This window comes from Cenococcum geophilum (genome assembly GCF_001692895.1).
Source record: "Cenococcum geophilum 1.58 unplaced genomic scaffold K441scaffold_46, whole genome shotgun sequence".
NCBI lineage: Eukaryota > Fungi > Ascomycota > Dothideomycetes > Gloniales > Gloniaceae > Cenococcum > Cenococcum geophilum.
Genome location: NW_027137604.1, coordinates 454,403 through 467,575, shown reverse-complemented (window position 1 = coordinate 467,575; position 13,173 = coordinate 454,403).

Genomic DNA, 13,173 nt, shown 5'->3' with positions numbered 1-13,173 from the left:
ACGGACCACAAACAGGACCTATTTATATATATCACTATAGAACGCTATACCCCTAAGGAATTCTACGGTGTTATAATCGACACAGGTGCCTTTAAGAAGTCTACTATAGGCTACGGACAATATTTTGTATATAAGACCACCACAGATAATAATACGGATATTAATATTACGTAAACTGGGGCCGTAAACGTCCAGTTCGGCATTGGCTTAACTACATTAATTAAATTAGTTAAAGTTAAGACTCTAATTGGCCTAGTTAACTTCTATGTAATAAAAGCGGACACCCCCTTCTTACTCTATCTTATAGATATGGATAGGTTATAGGTATACTATAATAATATTACGGACACCCTAATTGGCCCCGTAACTACCCTAGGAAGTAAGTATATTACCTTACTAATTATATAATAATTTAGACACCCGTTCCTTATATAGGGAGAGACTTTACAAACCTATATTTAGGAATCTTTTAACTATAACCTGTGCTACCTTACTAGTACAGAAATCCACCGCCTGCACTGCTGTTTTGGCTATCTGTTAGCCGAAAAACTGTATAGAGTCTTTAAACGCTCTGGACATAACAACGTTAATAGAAAGGCAGTTAACCACCTAATTAAATACTGCTCCTTCTGCTAGAAATACGGACGTTCCCTAGGCCGATTTAAGTTCACTCTTTATAAAGACCGTAATTTCAACCACTTAGTATACGTAGACATTATGTATATTAACGGCAGCCCAGTATTATACATAATTAACGAGGTAACCCGCTATTAAGCCGCCCGTTGGCTGCAAAATATATCCGTAAAATACACTTAGGATATTTTACGGACCTGCTAGATTAATATATACGTTGGACCCCCTAAGTATATTACCCACAACGCTAGTAGGAACTTTATTAGCAAGGAATTCCAGTAGTATATTATAGCCATGGCTATATTAATAAAAGCTGTCCTAGTTAAGGTATATTGGTCTATTGGACTTGTTAAGCGAGCTTACCTAGCCTTATAGAGAGCTTACTAGATTATTACGGACGAATGTAAGGACATCTAAAAGGAACTAGCTCTACAGATGGCTGTAAAAGCTATTAATAATACCGCTGGCCCTAACGGACTAGTACCTACCCTCTTGGTTTACGGAGCCTACCTAAGAATAAGCAACCTAGGCCCTCCTACCCCGTTTATTATAGAATAAGTAGCTACAATATGGAAGGCAATAGCCGAGATAGTTAAGCTACGGGCTAAACAAACTGTTAATAACGCCTTATACTACCACAATGGACCTAATACAACCTTAGTATATAACCTCCCGCTTAACTCTAAAGTCCTTATATAGTGTAAAAGCGGCAGCTAGAATGGACCCTATTGTTTACTGGCCGTAGAAAACAAGACGTGCTGTATATAGCTTCCTAGCGGGCTAACTAGCTTTAGAAGCACGTCCGTTGTCATAGTGCTGCAATAAAGTAGACTGAATAACTACGTTATAGTATGAAGAGGGGAAGAAGGTGGAAAGGGGGTATTGTATATAAATAGTAGGGCCGGCCGCCAAGTCGCTAGTGGTGGGCTAGCTAATAGTAGGGAACAGTATGAGACAGTATGAAACAGTATGCGTTAGGTTAGTGCCGTAACAGTACTCCTCTCCCCTAGATAGTTTGGTCCCCAAACTGAATAAATAACTTAAAAATAGGCAGTATACGGGGTTGCCTATTTTTTACCGTAAAGATGTTAGTTCCGCTCACCGCCCTTAACTAAGCTAATGGCGATTTTCTATACCGGGCATGGAAAATCCTAATTGGTTAGTTTAGTGAGTAAGGTTGGCAGAACTCTATACTGCCACCCGAATTAGTCCGTGTGGCGTTTCTTGGTAAGAATTTGGCTAATTAGACAACTTTAACCGCTGGTTAAAGTTTTATAACATCTTAACCACCACAAATTTTAATACGGTGGTCGGCCGCGACCTTAGTATGACTTTTCCTTATCTTGTGCCTAGTCTGGGGGTCCTGGCTTCTTAGGGTGTTGCTTATAAAAGCGCTATATAGCTTATTTATAACCCTTTAGGTCTTCCTCTAGCTACTAGGTTATATCCTTATAATATTTCTATTTAATCTTATAAGTTAGGCCCTAGGGGTCTTCGTCGTATACATTAAGGATTTTCTTAAACTCCTATTTATCTTCTATGTTGCCGTCATCGTCTCTCTTTACTACTTGTTCTTATATATTACGGCGCTCTATAGTATTAATATTTGCTTGGCTAGGGATCTCTTTAGTAGCCTAGAGGCGGACCTTAGATGTATAAAAGGATTTATTTACTTAGATATGGTCTAGGAGGTTTATTATAACTACCCCTTAGTATACTGTAAGTATAGGGTATAGGCCGTCCCATTTATTGTCCTATTTCTTCTTAGGTTTGTTTATCTTTATATTTTCTAAGCTAACCATAACTATATTACCTTCGTAAAATAACGCGCTCTTATCCCTATAGGTATTAGTATTATCTTTATAGCGTTACTATAAAATCCGGGCTAGGGCCTTAAGCTATATTAATATCCGCTTAAAGCGGTTGGCCATAGAGTCTGCGCGGAAAAACTCCTTTTTTACTTATACTGATAGTGTTAGTAGGCAGGGGCTAGTAGGCTTAATTTCAAGGTGAGGGTTAAAGCTATAATTTATAAAAAACGGGGAGATGCCTATACTCTTGTTAACTTAGTTATTTGTGGCAAACTTAGTAAGCGGTAGGTAGTTAACCTAGTTATCCTATATAAAGCTAACAAAAGTATAAAGGTATTTATTTACGGCGGCGTTAATAATTTTAGTTTAGCCGTCCGTTTCTGGGTACTAGGCTAAGCTTAGTTATAAGGTTATCTTAAGGCGTTTATTTAGTCGTTACTAAAAGTTACTAATAAATTATATACCGTAATTGGAGATAATTATGCTTAGTGCACCGTAGAGCTTATATACGTTATTAATAAAGCTATTAACTAACTCCTCTGTTAAGAGTCCTGTTACTAAAATAAGGTATTGTATTTTAGTTAGGCAGTCTATAATAATAAGGATATATTTATATACCTTACTATAGCGTTAGTATACTAGTAGCGTTGTAATATAGTTAATTAAGATATCGGTCTATAGGCGGGTGGGTAATTCTAGTGGCTTTAGGAAACTGGGTGGGGCAAAATAGGGGGTCTTAGTGCAAAAGTATAGGGCATAGTTTTTAATGAAGGTAGCTATAAACTAGGAGATTCCTGGCTACTAGTATATTTGGTTTAAGAGGTTAAAAGTCTTAATCTGGCTAGGGTAACTAGCGGGGCCGCTGCTATAAGAGTAATAGGTAACTTCTAGGTAAAGGTCTAGGGCGTTAGGGACGAAGAGATATTAGCGGAAGTAGATCTATTTGTTAATAATACTGCATTCTAACTTATTATAATAGAGTAATTTCCTAATTTTCTTTAGCTAATAGCGAGCTTTCCAATTACACAGGGCTGCCACTATATCTCTTACGAGTTTATTCTCCTAATATCTTAGCCAGATTAACTCGTCTAGTAACTTTTCGGCTATTTTAGGGTCTAGAGCGGCTATAAACTCCGTATTGTTAGAGTTACGGGACTTATATAGTAATTCTTCTAAGATTATAGGGTTAACTTTCTAAGGCGGTATAATGACTTAGGCTCAGTGGCGGATGCGTTTATTATTAGCGTCCTTAGGCCTTATTTCTAGTAGCTAGCTTAGGGCGTTAGGGAGCGTGGCTTTGCTGCTAGGTCTGTATATAATTATAAAGTTAAACTATAAAAGGAACTTTACCTACTAGACTTGGCACTAGTTTAGCTACTTAGTAGTTATAAACGTCTGTAGGTTCTTATAGTCGGTAATAATTTTAAACGGCTCCTTAGTCCCTTATAGCTTAGGACGCTATTCTTCTAAAGCCTTAATAATAGCTAGGAGTTCTTTATTATAGATTTTATAGTTATATTCTGGCGCGGAGTGCTTTATGGAGAAGAATGCGACTAGTCTTAATTTTCCGTTATTATTATACTGGGAAAGGACTCCGCTAAAAGCCTAATTTGATATATCTATCTCTACCACTGTTTTCTTCGTATAGTTATAGTATGCTAGTACTAGTGCTGAAGTAAAGGCTCCCTTAAGGGCCTTAAACGATTTGGCTTATTTTGGTCCCTATAGCCATCCGATATCCTTCTTTAGAAGTTTTATTATAGGTATAGCGATGGTAGAGTAGCCTTAGATAAATTATTGGTAGAAGTTCGCGAAGCCAAGAAATTATTATAGTTCTTTAATTAATGTTGGGTCCTTCTATTCCTATAAGGCCTGTATCTTCTTAAGGTCTATAGTTATACCATTAGTTAAGATAATTAAGCTAAGGTATTTTATTTTAGTAGAGTAGAACTTAGACTTATTAATATTAATTTAAAGTCTAGTATTGCTAAGTCTTTGGATAACTTTATTTATATACTTAGTGTGCTTAGCGCGTGTTTTAGAAAAGATAAGGACGTCATTAAGGTAGGTAGTGCAATAGTCGTTAAGGGCGTTATATAGAATATGGTTAATATAGTTCTAGAATATAGTAGGTGCGTTATAGAGGCCGAATAGTGTAATTAGTATTTTATAGAGTCCGAACCGGGTAATAAATGCTATAAGCTACTTATAGCCCTCCGTAATCCGGATTTAGTTAAACGCAGTAATTATATTAAGTTTAGTAAAGTACTTAGCGCTATAAAGTACGTTAAGTGTCTCGCGGATTAGTGGCAGTGGGTATTAATTCTTAATAGTAACTATATTTAGGCCTTAGTAGTTATAGTAGATTTATATACCGCCGCCGGGCTTAATAGCGAGGAGGAGTAGTACGGTAGCTAGTAAGGTTAATTCGCAGATAAAACCCTTATCTAGCATCTTATTAATCTACTTTTTTACATACCTAAGTTTAGCAGGTAAGAGTAGTCTATTTTTATAGTACGGGGCCTAGTTTCTAGGGGTAATCTTAATTTTATGGTCCTATAGTCGGTAAGGGGGTAGCTTATCTACGTTCTTAGGGAGGAAGTACTTAATATATTTACTAAACTCCTTTAGTAGGCGTTATAGAATATCTTTACNGGTTAATCCTGGTTTNCCTTTTAGGAATTTTTTAANATTNGTGTTNACTATCTTCNNANATAAAAGCTNGGGTTTAGTTTTTAGATTTATCTTAAGGAAGTTATAGAAATAGGGGGGGAGCGCTTTACGGGCTTCCTTTATCGTATAGTCGCCTTCCACTAGCTAGCAGAAAGACCTTTCTAATAGGTTTAGTACTTCTATTAGGCCTATAGGCAGCTCTTTAAGCAGCTATTGGTGCTTATCTTATTTAACTAGTTCTACTAGCTCCGCTATATAGATCCTTATTACCTTTACGTCTTTTTGTTTATAGAACTGGGTAAAATTAATAGTATGGGTATATTTAATATTGTTTAGGTTAGGGCGTATCTAGCTCTCTAGTGCTATGGCTAGGCTAATATAGCTTAGTTAGCCTAGGGGGGCGGAAACGAGGTGGTGGCCCTGTATGGTACGCGCAGGAGATAGGTATAAGGTTAGGCGTTACGGTGGCGCGGTTTCTATTATTTGGGTCTTAGTAGTTCTATAGCCAGTCCTTACTATAACGCGAGCTGTTATATACGTATATAGTATATAGCTTAGTTCTAGGTGTCGGGCTAGGCGGCTAGGGTTTAAATAGTGCCTAGGTTAGGGTTGGTTTCTTAGTAATAGTGGCGCGAAGCGGACCTTCTTCCTTGGTCTTAGCAGGGCTGGCTAGCCCGTCGTTTTAGTCTTAAGTGCTAGGTTAGTCCAGTCTTTTATTATCTTATTTCTTTGCAGCTATACAGGCTCCCCTTTATTAGGAACGTCTTCTACTATTAGGGCTTTATATATAGTCCTAGGCACTAGGCTTAGTAGTGCTAAGTATCCATATAGGGCGTCCCTACTAACGTCGGCTATTCCCCACGGGAGGTAGTGCCTAGAGTAGTAGTCTAAGTTAAAGCGGATCTTAAGTTTCCTAAAGCTAGGACGGGGCTTATGCTTCTAAAGCCAGGGCATACCTAGGATAATTAGGGTAGTGGGTAAGAGTTTAGTAATAAAAAAGAGCATGGCTTTAGTATAGAGGCCGATTAATATTTAGGCGGTAAAGTAGTCTATAATAAGCAAAGTTAGGATACTATCTGCGAGGCGTAGTGGCCTAGGTGCTAGCAGCTTCTTAGTTATAACGTTATACTTTCTTATAATAGACTCTACGTCGGTAAATACTATTATAGTACTACTAGAGTCCACTAGGCTTACTATATTAATATAAACTTGGGGGTATAGGTTATATAATAAGGAGAGTTAGGTTTAAATAAGAATTAATTTCTTATTACTATTTGCTAATTTAAGATTAAGTAGCAGTTTACTAATAGAAAGGACTAATTAATCTAGTAATAGGGACCTAATCTTCTCGTCTTCCTCCTTATATGGTTTAAACCCTTAGGCGTGACTTAGTCTAAGGGTTTACCTTTTAATGACTAGGGTACGGGGCTATCTTAGTAAGGTGGTCTAGTGTCTGTCTAGCTGGCGGTGTCTATCTTTGTTTTGGTTGGGGTATAGGAAAATAATACCTTGCCAACAATGTGGCCGTGTTTGTATTCGCTAGCGCGAAGTCGCTAATACTAGGCGTTATTAACGGGTTAGGCTCCTATATAGGGTATAGTTTAGAGTAACTAAGCCATAGGGTTAAAGGGGGGGGTTATCCGCCGCGGCTATAATAGGCTCTATAGTTGCCGCGTCTATAATAGACTCCACAATCACTGCGTCCGCGGTTATTTATTCGCGTTGTTTAATAGGGTGGCATTAGGACTAGGTTTGCTGTTTTGGCGGGGTTATAGGCATCCTTCTAGTGGCCGGGCAGGCCATAGGTAAGGCACAGTCTATTATTAATATGGCGCTTACGCTCCGTGTTTAAGATTTTATTAAGGTCTATAGGTTCTCTAGTTACTACTAGGGTTAGGGTTGACATAGGGGCAGGGGCTTAGGCAGGTAGGCAGTAGTTAGCGTTCTTTTTAAGGTTAGCTTAGTGTATATAGTTTATAAGGTTCTTAGCAAATATATTTATCTGCTTGCTCTAACCTATATAGTCGCTGTTATTAATTTTATAGGCTAGTCTAAGTACCAGCTCTTCCATCTTCGGAGAGATAAACTTTTGGAATAGGTCCACCTTCTATTTGTCTGTCTTCTTAGCGCGGACTATTAGCTTATTAAGCTCTCCCTTCCAGGACTAGTAATTACGCTCGCCTTAGGGGAAATGGTTAAGCTTGTTTTTTGCGACTTGGGTTATATTAAGGACCTTATAGTAGGTAGTAAGGTCTTTAAGCATATCTTCCTTAGTAGGCCATTTCTACGTAGATGTGTTATTTAGGTTCTTATGCATAAGCTCTAGGCCCTGCTTAATAAACTTATAGGCCTTATCCTCTAGTATATCTGAGATATAAAGGATCTGGGACTAAACTGTGTTAAAGTAGTCCTAGTCCCGGTTAAAGACTCCCTTAATCTTAATATGCTAGGTCTTAAAATTAGCTTATTATTCTAGCGGGGTACCTTTTCCGCTAAATATTAGCGGGTCTTTAGATCTCCGTTTTTTCTGCTAGGTTACTACCGTTATTATAGGGGTTAATTGTTTTAGAACGGTAATAGTCTCTGCCTAGGAGTTAATAGTTCCTATCTAGGAAGTAATAAGGGCACTAAGGTTTTTGTTGGCTTTCTTATTGGCGGTATTTGTGTTATATATACACTATAGTTCTACTTTAATATTATTAAGGAACTTATTGGTATAGTTAATAAGGGTAAGGTAAGCTTTGCTAGGCTTAAAGGTCTTAGGGTATAGTAGGGAGCGGCGGATTATCCACGCGATATTAGGGTATATCTCTGTAAATAGGTCTATAAAAACGTCGCGGGGGTTCTAGGTTTCGGCTATTTCGGCGTTATTAGTGTCGCCCATTTAGGCGCTAGGTAAAAACTAAGGATTATTCTAGGACTGTGCTAGGGATGTATTGGTTTTAGTAGAGGCGCGCGTAGGTTGCGATTACTCTAGGGCGAAGGTTAATTGGCTAGGGTACGGGGAATTAGTGATCGCGATAGGGCGCAAATTAAAGATACCATAAACTGTTACAGTGCTGCAATAAAGTAGACTAAATAACTACGTTGTGGTATAAAGAGGGGAAGAAGGTAAAAAGGGGGTATTGTATATAAATAGTAGGGCCGGCCGCTAAGTCGCTAGTGGTGGGCTAGCTAACAATAGGGAATAGTACGAGACAGTATGAAACAGTATGCGTTAGGTCAGTGCCGTGACATCCGTAAAACCCTACTTTCGGCCTAAAACTACCTATGACGTTAAGCTAGACGAACTAGAAGCAATCACTAAACTAGATAAACCAGAAGCGACTGCCGAATTAGACGAACTGGAAGCACCCTTGCCTACCCTAGAAGTCCCCTAGAAACCTACTAAACCTACTAAACCTACTATAAAGCGTGGCCGAGGACGCCCCTATAAGAACCCTATAATAGAGAATTACCTAACCTCCGCAGGTATATCCGTAAGGCAATCTCCGCCTATAGATATATTAGTTCTAGTATAGGAAACCCCTTTTACGGACTTACGACGTAAAGAGATTAACGGACTACTTAAAAAGGGCGTCTTTGCGGTTATAACGGAGAGAGACGTTCCGTAAGGCGTCTGTATATTTAACTTATGCTTTATTAATAAAATTAAGCACCCTAGTACTAATAAAGCTTTTAAAAAATTAAGGTTTATTATACAAGCCTATAATGACTAAGGAAAGGACCTAGTCCTTACGCAATCGCCCATAATTTAACGAGTTAGTTAATGGATTATACTTGCACTTACGCCTGGACTACAGTAAAGTAAACCCGTAGTACTTTACCTACGGGATATCTCGCAAGCCTATGTGCAGTCTAATACCTACCTAAGTAGGGACATCTTTATACGGCCACCCCCCGAGCTTAACCTATAACTAGGAATAATCCTATAGGTTGTAAAACCTCTATATAGAGTACCAGAAGCTAGAAACTATTGGTTTAAGACGTACCACTAGTATTACGTTAGTAAGCTTAAAATGGAACAGTTAACCTATAACCCCTACCTCCTATACAGCCTATCGAACGGCCTTAGTATTGTTAGACTCTAAATAGACAATACCCTATTCCTAGCAGACTAGACCTTTGCGGACGCTAAAGAAACTAAACTATAAAAGGCCAAGTTCTTAGCAAAGCCGTAAGAGTAGTTAACTAAGTAGAATCCGATTAAGTTTAACGGAGGCTTAATTATATAAAAGGGCAATTTAATCTAGCTAACTTAGAAACGCCAAGCTTAAAACCTAAAGCCCGTTATAGTAAAGCCTATAGACCTTACTAGTTCCTATAGAGAGACCCGTAAGACCGTAAATATAAAGGACTAATACGCTGCACAGCGTGCAAGAGGCGCCTATATTGCTACAGTTTGCCAACCTAAATCTACCTACGACTTATCCTTTGCGGCCCAGGCAACAGACCTATAAGAAGAAAATGTTAAGCAGCTTAATAAGCGCATTTAGTGGCAAATTAACAATATAGTAAGGGGACTTACCTTTATACCACTAAACCTAAACTCCCTTAGCCTACTAGTATTTACGGACACCTCCTTCGCCAATAATAAAGACCTATTATTATAAATCGGCTTTATAATTATACTTACAGACCGCAATTAGGACGCAAATATACTATATTAGTCTTTAATTAAGTGCAAATAAGTAACCTAAAGTGTACTAGCTTCTAAACTATATACACTAGCCTATAGCTTTAATATAGCAGCCGTAATCAAATTAACGGTTTAGAAGATTCTATAACTGGAGCAGTTACCCCTAGTTTTATGCACCAATTTAAAGTCCCTCTATAACTGCCTAGTTAAACTAGGTACGATATAAGAGAAGAGGCTTATAGTCGACCTAATATGCTTACGTTAGGCCTACAAACGACGCGAGATTACGGAGGTTAAATGGATTAGCGGCGGAAACAACCTAGCAGATGCTATAACTAAGGCAAAGCCGTGTTAAGCCCTTAAAACCCTAATTAACACGAATAGGCTTAACCTAGAAGTTATAGAATAGGTAGAACGGGACTAATAGAGCACCTACGGTACGTCTACGGCCCGTTAGAAGGCCGTACGGCTCGTTATACGGTACAGGTAAAAAACGGTAGAAAGCTACGGTAGAACTTAGTGGACTTACGTGACCTGCCGAATTTTGTAGGGTAGTTGAATTAACTAATCACGATTTTCTATCCCCGGGATGGAAAATCGCCATTAGCTCGCTTAGCACTAGCGCCTTAGCGGCCCTTAAGATCTAACTTACGACCAGTTTAGAGCACCGTCTGGAAGGCAGTCTAGATGGCACCTTAGGGGGAGATTTCCTATGTACTTCCTTCACATCTTATGGTTCTATTTCTTATGTATTTCTTCTGTATTTTATAGTTCTATTAAAGCAATTACGGAGGCTGTATATAGGTGGTTTTATTTTTCAAGTACCGCTAGTGTATAATTACAGCACCTGTACCGACCGCATGCTTACGCGTTCGGTACACTAGGTACGCGTTTACGCGTTCGATGCACCAACTACTCGCTTACGCGTCTGGTGCACTTATAAAGCACTAACTAATTAGGGGGAGGCGCGTCAGTATATAGACCACGTAGTCTACCTCAATAAAATCGACAGTCACCATCATCCAAAAGAGCATACGATACTACACGTATTTCGTGCCCCTGGATCTGACTCACTCGTGCTATTAAGTTAGTACGAATACTAATAATTCTAAATAGGGTTTTTATAGTTGTAATAAGGAATTAGGGATTAAATATAAAAGTAGTTATTAAAAGCTTCTCTTTATAGTGCTTACTATAGGTAGCCTACTAATAAGTTCCTACCTCTATAATTCTATATAATGGCTTAAGTATAACTATAATCGTATCTTTAGGATACTAATAGCGAATTTGCTTTAGAAGGTATGCTAATATTAAGCACTAAAGGTGCGTCTTTAATTAGGTATAGGCTTAAGTAATATTTTATAAATAAACCGCTATTCTATTCTTTATTAAAAAGGGAGCTAATATAATAATAACTTACTAACTAGCTCGTTAAATTATAGGAGATTATATAAGAATTATCTCTTTACTATTATTATTATAACCTTAGATAATAAGCCTTAATTTCTTAAATAGGGCGTTAATAGCTTTACCCTTAATTTTATTAACTATCCTTAACTTAAAGATACGAACTTTATTAAACTTAGTAAGGTTATACTTTTTAAATTTAAAAACTCCTCTTATAATAAGACCGTTAATCTCCTACTTATTAGATGCTTAGAAAGGAGCTCCTAGGGTTATAATATAACCTTCCTTTTAAAGCTATTTTATAAGCTTAAAGTTAGCCTTCTCTTTAGCTATTATAAAGGCCATTAATAACTTAACTTTATTCTTAATAGCGGTAATAAATTATTCTTTAAAATTAATAAGATGTTAGCGATTTTATAATCCCTTTAGGCGACCTCTACTGCGTTATAGTTGTAGTATATTTACTATAATTATATTAGAATTATAGTCGCCTTCTAGAGTACGTTAATTATAATTTTCCCTTAGGGTATCTTCTAGGGCATCCTATAAAGGCTTAGAATTATTATCTTTATAATAAGGCTTAATAATAGTTAAATGGAATTAAGTAGATTTGTAAGGCATTTAAATAGTATAAGTTTAGCTATTAATTATAATAAATTAGTATAGGCCTAACTATCCTCCCTTTTTACGCTATACGCGTACTTTAAACTAGAGTAGTAGATTAAGCGTAGTTAAGGTATTTAGGCCATTTCTTATTCCTAGTGCGTTATTAACCTAGCGTATAGCGTAGAGATATTATACCTCCTTTATTGCCTTATAAATAGCCTTAGCTTATTATATAATAAAGGAAGATAGTAAAGAATTATTAGTTATTTAAGGGTAGGCGCTAAAGACTAGTAATATAGGTATAAGTCTATTTGGGCTAGTAGAATTATAAATAGCTTTAATAGCTATTTATAAGGTAAGTTCTTTATTAATATTTTTTAGTTCTAAAGAGATAATCTTATATACGCGGCGTAATAGCGTATAATATCGTTCTACTTTTTTAATACTATTATATGCCTTAACGAGGACTTCCTTAACCTTAATTGCTATTACCTTTATCTATTATTAGAACTTTATAGATAAGAAGTTCTTTCTTATATTATAGATAATTTAATTAGGGGGTTTTAAATAGATATTAATCTAGTATAACTAAAGGGTATTCTATATATTTTTAGCTAATATATCTTTTAAGAAACGCGCAGCTTAGAAGGAGGTTAAGAAGTTAATAACTTAGAGCACTAGCTTACCGCTAAGATATATAACGTTAATAATAATATAGAAGTTAAAGTCGTAGTTATCTTTAAGGGTAAACTTAAATCGGCTAGGGGACTTCTAGTTTATTTAGTAGTAATAGTAGTACTTTATAAAATGCTTAATTACCTTAACCTTAACTTTATAGCTTATTTACTAAAGAACCCTAAGCAATTAATAAACGGATAGGTAGCTAAAACGACGGTATAGTTGGCGTAATTCCGACTTAGTTAAGTGGCTTTAAGTAATACTCTTTTCTAGTTAATAAAGGAGCAACTAGGGGTAACCCTACTTGCGTATAATAGGTACCTAATTATCTCCCTAAATAAATATATTTTTAAGGTTATTAAGCCTAACGCCTAATTTATTTATATCTTTAATGCAAAATAGAAATGGAGTATTTATAGGAATAATATAGAAGGTAATATACCCTAAGGGGGTTTAGACCCTAATTATGCTAAAAGAGGTTATAGTACCCTTGCTAAAACAAATTATATATTAGCCTACTATTAAATAGTTAATCTAAATAGAGCTATTAAGCTGTTAAAGGGCTTAAACTTAAGGTTTTCCTACTATAGATACTCCTACGGCTTTAGTATCTGGTATAATACTATAGAAAATATTTGCTAAGTATCTATTATTAAAGGAGAACGCGGAGCTCTCCTTTAGCTTATTAAAGATATTTAACTTTATAATAGAATAGAGTATAGATTA